Genomic DNA, 15,545 nt, shown 5'->3' on the forward strand with positions numbered 1-15,545 from the left:
ACAAACATATACGTACACTCACATCCATATACACACACATGCACACCTACATATTACGTCTATGAGCATCTTTGACATACTGAGCCGGCATAAAATCTTAAGATTAAAAGAGTGTCCTTTTCTCACTTCAGTTAGCAAAGTGCAATGAATAATACTAATGTGAATCACAACAATATATTGCAGGATGATTCTTACGACTATCCGTTTTCGAAAGGCCAAGTAGATCCAGGAATGGCAGAAGCTACTTTAAGAAAAAGGGTTTCCCCCGCTTTGTATTCCAAAGCAACCAACAGATACATCCAAGGATAGGTGCTGGGGCGGAAGCAGCACAATCATATCCAAAAAAAAATAAAAGAGAAGCAACAAAAGAAAAGAATGCCGACAACGGCGGATCGACGGAAACGAAGAAGCTTCACGACCACTGCGTCCACTGGGGATCTCCCACCAAGCTCCAAGGCTCCGAAGCACTGGTACCAATCAGGACCTCCAAGAAGGACCGCGACGAAGACGGGTTTCCCCCGGTACCCGACGAGGCGAGAGGAAGGGTCGCCCCCGACGCCCTCCAGGAAGGTCCGGCGACACCCACCGGCGTCGCCGCGTCGGTGTCGGACAGGCCGACAGGGGTTTCCCTCGATCCCAACCTTCACCTCGGGTGCTCCAGAGCCTGCCACCAAACCGACCACAATCTTGCGCCACCATGGTCAAGAAGCCTCCATGCCGTCTCACCACGGCACCACGAGGTGAGGTCTGCACGACAAGGGATAGGAGCCGGGACTAGGGGTCGCGGCACCGTCGGCACGCGGGAGGGAACAACCTCCACTGTCAACGATGGTAGCCGACCGGACACACAAGCAGGAGCCTACCAGGCCCATGTGCCCACAGGCCTGGCCGGGAACTCCATTCCCGGACAGCTCCCGCCATCGCGCTGCAGCCGGCACGCCAACGGCACCACCGCCCCACATCCGAGCCGCTCCTCCTCCTCACCACACAGACAACGACGAAGCCACGCCGGGGAGCCGGCCCGCTAGGACCCAGATGGGGCCCGCCGGGCCCAAAACTGGGTCGGGGTCGCGACGACGGCCACCCAGCACCACCACGCCGCCCCGCCGCCAAGGAGTGGCGCCGACACCATGCCTGCCGCCGGCCGCCGCCGCAGGGCAGCCGGACCGCAGCCACGCCGAGCTGCACCGCCGCCACCTCCCTGCCCCGGGAAGGGAGCACGCGCGCGCTGAAGGGAAGGCCCGCCGCCGCCGGAGCCATCCGGGCCAGCGCCGGGGGAGACCGTCGGCGGCGGCGAGCGGAAAAGGGGGAAGGGGAGGCCCGCGGAGGAGGGGCACGAGCTCCGCCCTGGCCACCTCCCGGGGAGGCGGCGCGAGGCGGGTCTGGACGGGGGAGAGGGGAGGGAGGAAGGGGGTGGAGGTGGGGCGTGGGGCCGGCGGCCGGCGGCGGCGGGAGGTGGAAAGGGGGAAACCCTAGTCGCGGCCTCACAATTCCAACCACAGAAGCTACTTTACAGGAGGAATGAAAATTGCACGCGGTGAAGCAGAGTTAACTAACTGTCTCACAATCTCGCCCACGGGCCCAACCATACTAAGGATGGCACCCTCCTGTTATTCCCCAGGGCGACGCCAGGGGGGCACCGGCGGAGCTTCAGCAAGGCTGAAAGGGCCATGGCCCGCCCTTGGCTGGAGCAAAAGAAAGTTTTACATGAAGTTCAGTCCACAATAATATTGATTTTTTACTTTAACCACTCTTTATACTATCCGGTCCCTCTAATATTTTTTGATAGCTCCGCCACTGCAAGGGGGCCCAACCGTAGCGCTTCCCAGGCCCCGATCTATAACACCTCCCTGACACAATATTTGGTCGGGTCGCCTCTTGTCAATTATACCAGTCCACAACGTTGGTTTGTTTGCTTTTATTTCACCGTGTTATGATGGCAATCCTGTACTAACAGCAATTGTACTGTAGCAGCGTTTGGAATATGCTGCTGCACGGCACACTAGTTCACACGAGGCGAATCAGAGACTCCCACTACGAGTTCAGTCTGAGCATGGAGAAGGGGTTCACTCGTGAGTGGGGCCGACAACACTCCGGGGTCTCCTGCCTGTCAAAATTGAAAACATTTTTTCAACACAATACAAATACGAACGTATAGTCGTACGCTCACCTCTGAATGCACGCACGCAGACCCTACTGTTATAAGCACCTTCGAGATAATGAGCCAACACAATGTTTGAGATTGATGAAGTTATCCTAGACACCTTGTATTCGTCCGGAACATCTCCTCGCACTAAACGAACTTCACCGTAAACTCTGAAATAAATCAAGAGAAATGCAAGCGGCAGTGCACAGTCTAGGGCTTGAACCTTGCTGTGCTGGGATCCCGCTGTCCTCCTAACTATCCAATCAGAGGTTGGTTCTTAAATTGAAATTTGTTTTACTGATTACCCTGCACTAAAATACTATTGTGCTTACTTTCTATTTTTTGAAAGAGTACCTCTTCCTCTCCTCCGCACAGAGCGCCCTTTGAAAGAGAATCCCCTACGAGTTTGGGAGAAGTGGTCCCCGGTAAAAACTAGGCTCCAACTTTGGTCATGGCGTGCGATGACAGTGTCTATGCGTCGTTTCCTTGTTGAAGGCATCACATTTTTTCGCAAAAAAGAGGAGGCATCACGTGCTCCAGAGGGAAACCCTATCTGGGTCTCCCAGATCTAACAACGGTGGCGCTATCGGTGTATTTATCCCACATCGGGGCATCGTTTTGGAGCATACGCTTGCTAGAGACATCACGAGGTGGAGCCACGTGTCATCTCCCGTGTCGAGAACGGCAGGTCTCGACGACGTGGCGCAGCGGGGTCTTGCCGATGGACACGAGCAGGATGACTACACTATCTGGCGTCGTGGCGGCGTGGACAGCAGACCTGGCGATGCCAATGCGTTGAATCCTTCACCATAAACCTTGTCTAGCACGTTTAGTGCATATTATTTGTGCACCAATTCTTTCATGGTATATTGGTCCGTTTGTTTTATAATGTTACTAGCAAGATGCTCGTGCATTTCATGGAATACCAAGATGTTTTTTTACAAAACACCTGTTGTGATTGATCCATGCGGGAGTAATTTCATGTGTAAAAACTAATGATATCTCGAGAAAGAGGAGAGATCAGGTGAGGAGGAGTGGGGTGTGGTGATGATTGGTGGTCGGACTGAGCGGATGGACGATGCCGGCAGCGGCCATCATGCCAGATTGTCCCAGAGGCTTCTTTTTTTAATTGCTCAACAATGAGGTTGTAGAAGATAAGGATGAACGAGGAAAAGCCCTATCTGCAAATGTGGAGAGAGATGCGGGTATTTTTTGCAAAATTGCCATAGTTTGCTTTTTATTCGTCAGATAATCAGACAGTCTATATTGCAAGATGACAGGCACATCATTATCACCAACTCAATTTTTTATAAGAGTAGAGATGTAGTACGCGAGCTTCCCATCAATAATCTAGCTTTTAGAAGTACCTCGAATGCATCCTGGCACAAGTTTGACCCCTTTTCCCCTGCAATGTTGCAATTAATGCTTTCTGTGCATTTTTGTGCAGTGTCGTGTTCCCGGGTACATGATTGTAATTGCGAGGAACCAGGTTCTGTAATAAAATCATGGTGAATACTTTTTTTTGCGGAGAGTAAAATCATGGTGAATAAGCTGGGTGTAAATTGTTTCATCGTTCTCTGATCCTAATTTATAGACATCTTCTTTTGCCTCCCTATTGGCAGTAAATATATACTATAAACAACTGAAAGTTGCATAATTTCAAACCAAAACGTTCAATTTGCTGGAAGATACTGACTGTATGGAAGAAAAATGTGTTCTCTTCCAAAATCAAGACGAAGATGACCTTGAATGCAACTGTTATCATTATTTCCACCTCTCCGAGTTAGTTGACAACTATTTCCTGCTCGTGTTGTCTTGGTCACAATGAAGATCATGATACATAATGTCGATCACCAGTACAAAGTGACAAGTAAAAATATGATTCATACAAATACTAGTGTCTTGTTTTGACTAAATTATACACTAACCAGAAGTTGCACATACATGAAAATCTATTTTGCCGAAAATGATAAAAACACATTTAAGCGGAATCGACTCATGCATCTCATACTGCTCTCATGATCCTAAAGAAACATCTAGCAACGCGGCCTTATGAACTTGGCGGCATAAGAAATCCAAATAATTCCACATAATACTACATAATTAGTGCATCTCCAACGCCGACCCTCAAATCGTCTGCATACGTCCGGACTGCGCAGTATGGACATGTTGTGTCATCCAACGCGGTCCTGCGTCCATCCGCATGACGGTCCGGACGCACTTTCTCCCGCAATCCAGTGGCAAACGTGGGTGGGTGGGTGGGGGGATTTGCGGGCGTCCGGACAACAACCGCACCCGCTTCTGACCACTCTGGCCCTCCCAAAACCCTCCCCCCTCGTCCGCGCATGTTCCCTCCCGCCGCCAGCTGCCTGCATCAAATATAGAGCATTCTCTGTGTATTCAAGCACTTGCCCTTTTATCACCACTGACAAGCTATCATTAGACATACCCATACTAGCGGAACCATACTTTCCAATGTATTATTCATTGAAAAGATCATCAAATGTTGTATAATCATCTGTGCAGCAGTGCCAGTCAAAGATTTCAAGTTTTCCATATACTGTGGTATGGCGTTGGAAAAGTTATTATTAGATAGATCTAGAATAAGAACATCCTGAAGTCCCATTATTTCATTTGGGATTTGACCAAAACAGTTGTTTGATCTTAATCATAGCATAATCAAACCGGGCATGGATTTACTAATCCAACTAAGTAACTCTTCACTGAATTTGTTTTGAGTTAGATCAAGGAAGGTAAGATTCTGGTATTGTCGTAGGAACAAAGGAAATCCACGTGAAAACGGTTGTTGCTTAGAAGAAGACTAGTGATTTTCAAGCTGAAAGAACTTAATGAACTGCCTCCTGTAGGGTTGTTGCTAGATTGGTTCTGCGGTTTCAACTCTTTTTGGCCACAATCAGGAAGTTCTTTTGAAAGCATATTGTTCGAAAGATCCAAGACCCGAGTTGTTGCAGTCAACAAATTGACATTGGAATAGTCCCGGTTATAGAATTTGAAAACAGGACTGCAACCTCCAAATATGGAGCTTGGAAATTTGGCACAAACCCATCTAAAGAGTTTCTTGATATGTCCAATAACTCAACTGTTCTTAGTAACTTGGGTATCAAACCAGTCAGTTGATTTGAATGCATTGAAAGCGCAACCAGTGACATGAAATCCAGATTTAATGGTAACTCACCACTAAGTTGGTTTGAGGATAAGTCCAAATGTTTAGCTTGAGTAAAGGTTTTCAAAAACCAATCTGGGATCCTGGTAACTAGACCTGTGTTTGAAATTTCAAGTTCACGGATGCTATTTTGTCATCGAAACCATGTAGGAAACCTGGGACCCAAATTACAAGATGAAAGCCATGCAGTATCCAAGTTGAACGGAGGCACCCAATGCGAGTCCATAATAAGTTCCAACTTCTTATTAAATAAGTAGATGTACTTTAACTGTTGGGCATCCTGCCAATCACCTCTTTTATGTCCCCGTCGATGTTGTTGTTGCTGAAATCTAGAGACATTAAATTACACATATTTTTTAGTGTTCCTGGTATCATCCCCTGGATGTTGTTGTCGTCAATGTTAAAGGTCTCTAACAAGGTCAAGTTTCCCAACTCATCAGGAAACGTGCCCGGTAATCCACAACCCTCTAAGCTTAGCCTCCTGAGGCTAGTAACATCCCAGAACCAATTGTGTTCAGCCCGACTGTTTAAAGAGTTGGCTGAGAGTTCAAGCTCCTCAAGAACCGTAAGGTTGTGGTGTTGAAGTGATGATGGAGTACTCATCTTATGAAGACCACATGAAGACAGAATCATTACAGCCAGATTGGGGATGGCGCCGACTGTATGGACCCAGTCAACAACTCCACTGAGGTCGACGGAGCCCATATTAAGATGATGCAGGGATTGAAGACGCGCTAACCAAGATATATCCTTTGAGTATAGATCAGTGTACGTGTACCCCTCTATGTCAAGGTGTACCAGTTTGGAGAGGTTGCCTAGGTGAGGAGGCACTCTACCACGAAAACCCATATTGGAGAGGTTTAAATAAGTCAAACTCTGGAGAGAGGCCAAGAATCCCGGCATAGCCATTTCACCTCCAAGAAGAATATTCCCGCTCAAATCTAGATGCTTGAGATGTTGGAGAGCAAGCAGCGAAGAAGATACCTGTCCACGTAGCGAGTGGTCTTTAGGGTAACCATCGAAACCAAGGAAATCATAACTTGTTGGAATTGGATCATCATAGGGGAGGTCAAGCATGAGGACGTGGCCTGTCCGGCTGCAGGTGACGCCGCTCCACCGGCAGCAGTCGTGCACACCTTGCTGCCATGAGACAAGGAGATTGTCTGGGTCACGCGTGATGCCGGCCTTGAAGGAGAGCAGCGCGGCTCTCTCGGCCGGGATGCAGCTCCCGTTGGATATTTCGCTCGTGCTGTCAACGGAGTAGGCGGTGGTGATGGCTGCAGCTAGGATGGTTAGGAAGAGGAAGCTCGCTGCGGCCATGGCGTTGTTGCTCTGGGGTCGGCTAGTGTGTGCTGGCAGTGGCATGGAGGGGATGCCGAACGAAAACATGGTCATCAGTGGTGCAGTTTTTACCTAAGAAGAAGTGTCGATCAAAGGAGAAATGTTGTTGTGTGGTGTATGTTGTAGAGGCTATCGGTTACCACAACTTCGGATGAGTCACACGCTAGCTAGCTGGCCCAAGCGAAAACATGGTCATGGTACAGTTTCCATCAGATCAACTTTCAAAGGAGAAAAAACTTGCAGGGGCTATCGTCTACCACAGATGTGACCGTCACTCCATCACTCTCTTGTGGACCCAAGATGTGAACATTCATGGTTCAAACCAATCAAATAATTTTTCTTGAGAATCCTAATCAAACATTCCCTCCGTTTCATAATTTAAGAGATTTTTTAACACAACATTAGTGCCAAAAAACGTCCTACATTATGAGACGGAGGGAGTAAATTGGTGGAGGATGTTGGCCCAGTTACATGCTGTGTCAACGGCGGAGCTATGTACAAGTCTGAGGGGGCCGTGGCCCCCCCAGCCCAAAGGAGATTCATTTTTTATTTGCTACTACTGGCACCTGCAGTCTGCATGCATACGCTCATCTTCATGCATGCACAGCTCGGTTGCTCCTACTCAGACACTGGGCTGCTCCGTCTCATCTGGCACTGACGCCACACTAGCTCGACGCCGACTCTTGACGAGCTCCACCTCTAGGCCGCGCGCACAGCCGGCAACAGCGAGGAACAAGGACGCTCTCCAGTTGTGTCTTCGCCACTAATCTGTTGCCGCCATGTTCTTTCCTGCATCTGCATGAACGGCCGGCCGGTCGGCCACTCCTTATCCAGTAATTTTGCTTCCCTGTATGAGTTTGATTAGTACTCTTATTGACTTGATCTCATTAAGGATTTGTCCTGCCGTTGGCAGCACATATTTGTTCACCTAGTTACTCGAATTGGGGCTAAAAAAGAGACCGAAAAGCTGATCTATAGTACCCCCATGGCGTGGTCTCGTTGAGGTTTGAAAACTTAGCCGTATATGTATACAAAGATGTATGTTTTGATTGATTTTTGAAGTATATATGTATGTACTTTGCAACCAATATAGGTAATATGAATATAATTTTGTCTGAAGGCGACGACTTCTAGTTCATTGCAGTGGTTAAAATTTTTTTGGCCCCCCCATACATTCTTGCCAAGCTCCGCCACTGTGCTGTGTCGACTACTTTGAGGCGACACGTGATGACAACGACGACCAAGGGAAGCTTCTGCTAGCCCAGTGCACCGCAGTGTAAAGCTGACCTTCTGTTAGCAATCCTTCACTGGACGTAAGTAGTACCATATCGGTATATTAGCACTTGTAAATTGTAACAACCACACAAGAACGCACGTATACAAACCACACGATCGATCTATACTTTGATCGATGGATTCAGCAATCAGCACCAGCAACGCAGGCATACACTTTATTTGGGAGGGCCTATGTCTCACGCGACTGAGAATTTGTAGTCCACCTAACACCCGTATGAACCGATACACTAATCAGTGGGAGGAGACGCTTTCGTCGACTATGAAAGCGTCTGTGACGACTTCGTCAATCTCAAAATGATGTATCGACTCAGTCTCTCGTTGGTGTTCGGGTAATGTGTGTGCGTGCGTGCGTTCATACTTCATAGGGACAAGTGTACGTGCGTATGTATGAGCCTGTGCGTTCGTACGGTATAAAAGAAAGAGGAACACACACATAGTTTATTTTATTTATTATATATGAGTGCCTATGCTCAGGCGACTGTAATTTCTCAGTCGACCTGTTAAAATAGGTTTAGCGTGTCACGTATATAACTTGTATATGCTGATCATTATATATAGAAAGATGTGGAGAGGCTTTGCCCCACGGGAAAGCCTAAACCTATTCTCAAACTTGGTATTAGAGCCTACCTATCCGCCGCCGCCTCTCCTCCCTCCGCCGCCGCCGCCAGCCTCTCCTCACGGCCGCCGCGATGTCCAAGTCTCCCGCCGCCGATCAGTCCTCCTCATCGGCCGCCGCGATGACCACGTCCTCCGCCCTCGCCCTCACCACCATGTCCGCCCCCGTCATCGCTCCACCCTCGGCGTCGGCTCCCGTTCCCGTCCTTCCGCCCATCGCGGTCTCTCTTGACCGCAGTAATTTCATGCTGTGGAGGGCTCTCGCCCTTCCCAACTTCGCCGGCGTACGCCTCCACGGGTTCCTCGATGGCTCGTCCAAGGCGCCGGAGCCGACCGTGACGACAGGCACCGGTGATGCTGCTCGTACCATCACCAACCCCGAATACGAGCAGTGGTGGACTCTTGATCAAAAGGTCCTCGGGCATCTCCTCGGCTCCATGAGCGTGGAGATATCCGCGCAGCTGATCGGATGCAGGACGACGGATGCTGCTTGGGCTGCCATGCACACCATGTTCGCCGCCGAGAACAGCGCCGACGTGCGCAACCTTCGGCGTCAGATTCAGGCGCTACGCAAAAGGAGATAGACCCGCCGGCGAGTACATGCAGAAGGTTAAAATCTCTCGCCGATTCGATGGCCGCCGCCGGTTCTCCTCTTCGCGATGACGAGATCATCAACTACATGCTGACCGGGCTCGGTTCGGCGTTCAACCCCATCGCTGCTTCGATGAACTTCGTCGGCGTGCCGGTCACGTTTCCTGCGTCCTACTCCAGCGTCCTCCACTACGAGGCCCTACAGCGGCAGCAATCGGAAGTTGAGGGCTGGCAGTCCTCCGCGAACGCCGCCTCCCGGCCGGCCTACCATGATCACGCCAGTCGTGTGCCCGAGTCTGGACGCCCAGGTGGTGGCCGCTCCTCCACTGTCTCTCTTTTGCCTGGATCGGGGAGCTACGGCTCTGCCCAGGGCGGTCCCCCTGGCCGTAACAACGGCAACACCGGCGGCAACGACCGCAATTGAGGAGGCAATGGGGGTGGCAGCCGTCGCTGGTGCCCTAGGTGCCAGATATGTAAGAACTGGGGACATGAGGCGTCGGACTGTCGCAGCCGCTATGACCGCGACCACCGCGCCGCCAACTCTGCCTCCAACTCCTCCTCCACGCATGAACCACCGCACTGGATCCTGGACACCGGTGCGACGGACCACCTGACGAGTGATCTTGATCGTCTTCACTTCCATGAGCACTATGGCGGGAAGGATCAAGTGCAAGTGGCGAATGGTGCAGGTTTGTCTATTTCGCATATTGGTCATTCCACTATACCCGGTTCATCCCTTCGCTTACGAAATATTCTTCATCTTCCACATATACATCAACATCTATTGTTTGTTTATCGACTTGTTCTTGATAATGATGTTTTTGTGGAATTTCACCGTTTCTTTTTCCTTGTTAAGGACACGGCCACGAAGAAAATTCTTCTTCGCGGTAGAAGTCATGGCGGCCTCTACCCCATCCCGTTTGGTCGCACGTTGTCTTCCTCCACTCGCCAAGAGTCTCTCAGTGTCAAGACCACTCCGTCTCAGTGGCATCAGCATCTCGGTCATCCCTCGAATAATATTGTTCAAAACATTGTTAAAGCAATGATTTAGTGTGTTCGTCTGAACGTCATCTTTCCGTGTGTGATGCTTGTCAGTGTGCTAAGAGTAGACAATTACCATATACTTTATCCACTCATGTTTCTACTATGCCTCTTGAGTTAATTCATTCTGATGTTTGGGGGCCTGCCCTTGCCTCTTCCGAAGGCTATAAGTATTATGTGAGCTTTGTCGATGATTATTCACGTTTCACTTGGATATATCTTCTTAAGCACAAGTCTGACGTTGAGCAAGTATTTTATGCCTTTCAGGCTCATGTTGAGCGTCTTCTTCGCACTAAAATCATATCCGTTCAGTCCGACTAGGGTGGCGAGTACCACAAATTACACCGCTATTTCCAACGCACTGGGATCGCTCATCGTGTGTCCTGCCCACACACCTCTTAGCAAAATGGGATTGCTGAACGCAAACACCATCATCTTGTGGAAACGGGTCTGGCCTTACTGGCCCAGTTGTCTCTCCCTTTACGGTATTGGGACGAAGCTTTCCTTACTGCATGCTACCTGATTAATCGCATGCCTACACCTGTTCTCCAACAAGATACACACTTGTACCGTCTCCTTAAGGTCCAACCCGATTACACCTTTCTCCGCACCTTTGGGTGCGCCTGCTGGCCTAGCTTGCGCAAATATAACGCCCACAAGCTTGCTTTTCGGTCCACTATGTGTGTGTTCTTAGGCTATAGCCAATTGCATAAGGGGTACAAATGTCTCGACCGTTCCACGGGCCGTATCTACATCTCCCGTGATGTTGTGTTTGATGAGTCTGTGTTTCCATATGCCACCCCTGGGGTCACCGTCGATATCTCCTCCTTGGCTGATGTTCTGTCGTTTCCTTCCAATGAGCCGGTTACGGGTGACCATATGCGTAAATATGACTTATCCTACCTGTCTACTGATCCGCTTGTTCCAGGCCCTATTGCTACTGTGCAGGCAACCCAGGACGCCGCTCCTTCCTCCTCGGTGATCGACGTGCATGGTGCATGCACGTCGCCCGGCTCTTCGGCTGCCTCGTCGCCCGGCCCATCATCCACGACGTGCCCACCCTTCGCGGGCCGCTCGGCTGGTCAGCCCGCTGCGGACGCGCCGACCTCCCCGGCCGCGTCACATGCCCCATCATCAGCGCCCGCGCCAGCCTCCCCGGCCCATCGCCGGCCACCTCACCGCTTGCTGCTACGCCGTCCTCGGCGCAGGAGGCTGCTGCTCCCTCCTCGCCGTCCGACCAGCTCGCGTCGCCTTCTGTTGAGGGCAGCCCTGCCCCCTCGACCGCGACGCCTCCAGCTGCTCCGGGTCACACCATGGTCACGCATACCCGAGATTATACTCGTCGTGCGCTTGTCCCAACTGATGGAACTGTCTGCTACGACCCTCGCCGCCGTGCTTTTCACGCTATGCCTGTCTCTCACCGCGATGCCCTCCGTGAGCATGCTTGGCGCACAACAATGATGGATGAGCTCGACGCCCTTCGTCGCAACAGGACTTGGGTTCTTGTGCCTTGTCCGCGTGGTGTTAATGTCGTTGGGAGCAAGTGGATCTTCAAGACTAAGCATCGTTCGGGTGGCTCCATTGATAAGTATAAAGCTCGTTTGGTCGCGTGTGGTTTCACACAACAGCTTGGCCTTGACTATGGTGATACGTTCAGTCCGGTTGTCAAGCCGGCCACCGTTCGACTGGTTCTTGCTCTTGCTGTGTCTCGCGGCTGGATCCTCCGACAGATTGATGTCAGCAACGCTTTCCTTCATGGTTACTTGTCTGAGGATGTCTACATGCAGCAGCCACCAGGTTTTGAGGACGCTCGGTATCCCTCTCATGTGTGCAAGTTGCAGCGGGCTCTCTATGGACTTAAACAGTCTCCTCGCGCATGGTATGCTCAGCTCAGTTCACGTCTTCTCTAGTTGGGTTTTGTTCCCTCCCGAGCCTACGCCTCTCTGTTTTTCTTGCGCCATCAGGATGTTCAGATCTATATGCTTGTCTACGTGGATGATATCGTTATTGCTGGCTCTTCTCCATGTGCAGTTGACGGTCTTGTTCATTCACTTGCGGCCACCTTTCCTATCAAGGATCTTGGGCCGTTGGAGTACTTTCTTGGCTTGAAAGCGTCATACAATTCAGGGCGGATGACCTTGACACAACGGAAGTATGCCATGGATCTTTTACACCGTGTGAACATGGAGAATTGTAAGCCCACTTCCAAACCGTTGTCTACCTCCGACCAGCTTGCACGGGTGTCTGGACAGCCTCTTGGTGCCGATGATTCTTTCCGGTATCGCAGTGTCATTGGTGGATTGCAGTATTTGACTCTCACTCGCCCAGATATTTCATTTGCAGTGAACAAGGTATGCCAAATTGAATGGTAACTCACCGCTAAGTTGGTTTGAGGATAAGTCCAAATGTGTAGCTTGAGAAAAGGTTTTCCAAAACCAATCTGGGATCCAGGTAACTAGACCCGTGTTTGAAATTTCAAGTTGACGGATGCTATTTTGCCATCGAAACCATTTAGGAAACTAGGGACCAAAATTACAAGATGAAAGCAATGCCGTATCCAAGTTGAACGAAGGCACCCAATGCGAGTCCATAATGAATTCCAAGTTATTACCAAATAAGTGGATGAACTTTAAATTCACCAAACCAGCAAAATGATCTTCTGATATCACACCACTCAAGCTGTTGTTTCCAAGGTATAAGTGAGTCAAATTTGTAAGCGCACCAATCTCTACGGGTAGTGAACCACTCAAGTTGTTGTTTCCAAGGTCTAAGTAAGTCAAACTTGTAAGCGCGCCAATGTCCATACGCACCGGACCGCTCAAGTTGTTTTCATCAAGGCCTAAGTAAGTCAAATTTGTAAGTCTGCTAATATCCACAAGAACTGAACCGCTCAACTGGTTGAAACTGACCTCAAGCTTGTTTAAGCTAGTAAGGGTTGACGCAAATTGTATGGTCGTGCGAGAGAGGTTGGCACCGGACAAAATGAGCTCTTGCAAATTATTGCTAAAACAGTTGGGCATCTTGCCAATCACCTCTTTTATGTCCCCGTCGATGCTGTTGTTGCTGAAATCTAGAGACCTTAAATTACACATATTTTTGAGTGTTGCAGGTGATGCCTGGACCATGACGACTTGTTGAAATCTCTGGATCCAGATTCGGAGGCGAGGATGGGATGGGAGAGAAGTCAATGCCCGATCTCGCGAAGCGCGTAGATGAGCGTCGCCCTGACACTGAGACCGCGCTCCGAGCTTGCACCGTCGCTTCAATTGAACTGGATCCTGCCGGCGAGACAACCTCTTCCCCTTCCGCAAAGCCACCGGAGCTGATTCGCAACCGCAGGGATGGAGTGAACGAACTTCCATGGCCGCGTGCAGAACGGGTCTGGGGTAGCGGCCGTGGACCAACGAAGATTGTGCGGAAAACGGCAGAGCTCTCCCACGATTCTTTTTCTTTTCTTTGAGGGACCTTTTTTATGACAAGGAAGCTCTCCCACGATTCATAGGGTTAGTTTTCTTCAGATATTCAGCGCTGGAGACGAGCGAGCACTACCGGACTCGCGGTCTATGCCTACAGCCCAGGGCCGTCGGCATAGGTCATTTGCCGTCGGCATAGATCTATGCCTACGGCTGCCGTCAGCATAGACCCGTCGGCGTAGATCACGTCAGCGTAGTCTTGTCAGACCGTCGGCATAGTATAGCCGTCGGCATAGGTGCCTATGCCGACGGCCGGGCGCCAGCCGTCGGCATAATTTAGCAGTCGGCAGTGTTTTTCGTCTGACGGCAACGGACGGCGCCGTCAAAAGCGCTGACGAATCATGGAATGGCACGTGGCAGAGTTACGCCGATGGCTTGGCCGTCGGCATAGGTAGAAATCTATGCCGACGGCCTAGCCGTCGGCATACCTGTGCCACGTGGCATCCGGTGGTGCTCCTGGTGGTAGAGCTTTGCCTAGGCATAGACAGAATCCATGCCGACGGCTTTGCCGTAGGCATAGCACTGCCACGTGTCGGCCCCTGGTTTCTCCTGGTGGCAGGGCTATGTCTACGGCAAAGCCGTCGGCATAGATTTCCATCTATGCCGACGGCTTTGCCGTAGGCATAGTGCTGTCACGTGGCGCGTCCTGGTAACTCCTGGGCTTATATATGCCGACGGCTTTGCCGTAGGCATATTTTTTAAAAAAAAAATTCCCTGGTTTCTCTTTTTCAATTCATTTGACAGCATTTCAAAGCAGAATAATATGGAATTATGCAGAAATATGATAGTTCATCATCTAAACATACTCAAGTTCATCATCATCATCTAAACATAGTCAAGTTCATCATCATCATCTAAAGATCCTCACCGGCGAAAGTTCATGAACATAAAAGTAGTGCAAGACATGGAACATCATAAAAGTAGGAACATGAAAGACATGGCACGACGGCCACATGCACGGAATCATCATCGACATCAAGCAAGACCACCTCCGCCAAAACCACCTCCGCTAAAACCACCACCACCAAGACCACCTCCGCCAAAACCACCACCGCCAAGACCACCTCCGCCAAAACCGCCACCGCGACCACCATCACTCTGCCAGATCGGAGTGACTGGGGTCGACGGAGCAGGAGTCGAGCCACCGGTCCCCTACATGTTTGAGAGAAGATTCTAATGGTAAATATGATATGATAGTGTTGAATGAACAAGAACTAGTTTGTCAGTAGTTAGGCAAATGTACTAACCGGACTATCACTGCCTAGTGCCACCCATTCATCAAACGTGGGCATGTGTGGGGGTTCTCCCGCAGGTGGTGGTGGGGGTCCCATTTGTGGTGGATCCGTGCGGTTACTCCAAGACGCCAACATAGCCTGGATGTTAGTTAAACAAGCAAACTAGAAGGTCAGAAGGAATGAAAGTGCAAAATTTTAGCTTGGTTTTAAGAGGGAAAAACTAACCGTCATCATCTGATAGTTGTAATCATCGTTTGCCTTCACTCGTTTCAAGTACTCCCGCACCTCGATATTCTTATGCTCGACAAACTCCTTATATGCCTACATAATTTAGGTTGTTTCTAAGTGAGCAATGCTGAAAATAAATTGAGAATGCTAGAGAGAAAAAGATAAAGGGGAAGTACTTACAGCATGCTAGCGGGCTAAGGGAGTCTGTGAACGCCCCGTACTCTCTAACTGGCTCGGGTTGGTAGCCCGAAGCCGTGTGTACGAGATCAAAGGAGTGATCAAGCCATCGAAACAGGGATACCAGCCATGTGACTTCCCCTGGATGGCCACCACCGCCATGTCGTCGATCTGAGACTGGGCGACCTCAGGAACAGGAACATTCGGATGCAACTTCT

General features: G+C 50.2%; 2 pseudogenes; both read right to left on the minus strand.

Moving 5' to 3' along the window:
- Positions 1-3,758: 3,758 nt before the first annotated feature.
- Positions 3,759-13,339, minus strand: LOC123059937 (LRR receptor-like serine/threonine-protein kinase SIK1; annotated as a pseudogene).
- LOC123183386 (receptor-like protein EIX2) lies at positions 5,475-6,742 on the minus strand (annotated as a pseudogene).
- Positions 13,340-15,545: the final 2,206 nt, after the last annotated feature.

The sequence above is a fragment of the Triticum aestivum genome, chromosome 1A, assembly GCF_018294505.1.
Source record: "Triticum aestivum cultivar Chinese Spring chromosome 1A, IWGSC CS RefSeq v2.1, whole genome shotgun sequence".
Classification (NCBI taxonomy): Eukaryota; Viridiplantae; Streptophyta; class Magnoliopsida; order Poales; family Poaceae; genus Triticum; species Triticum aestivum.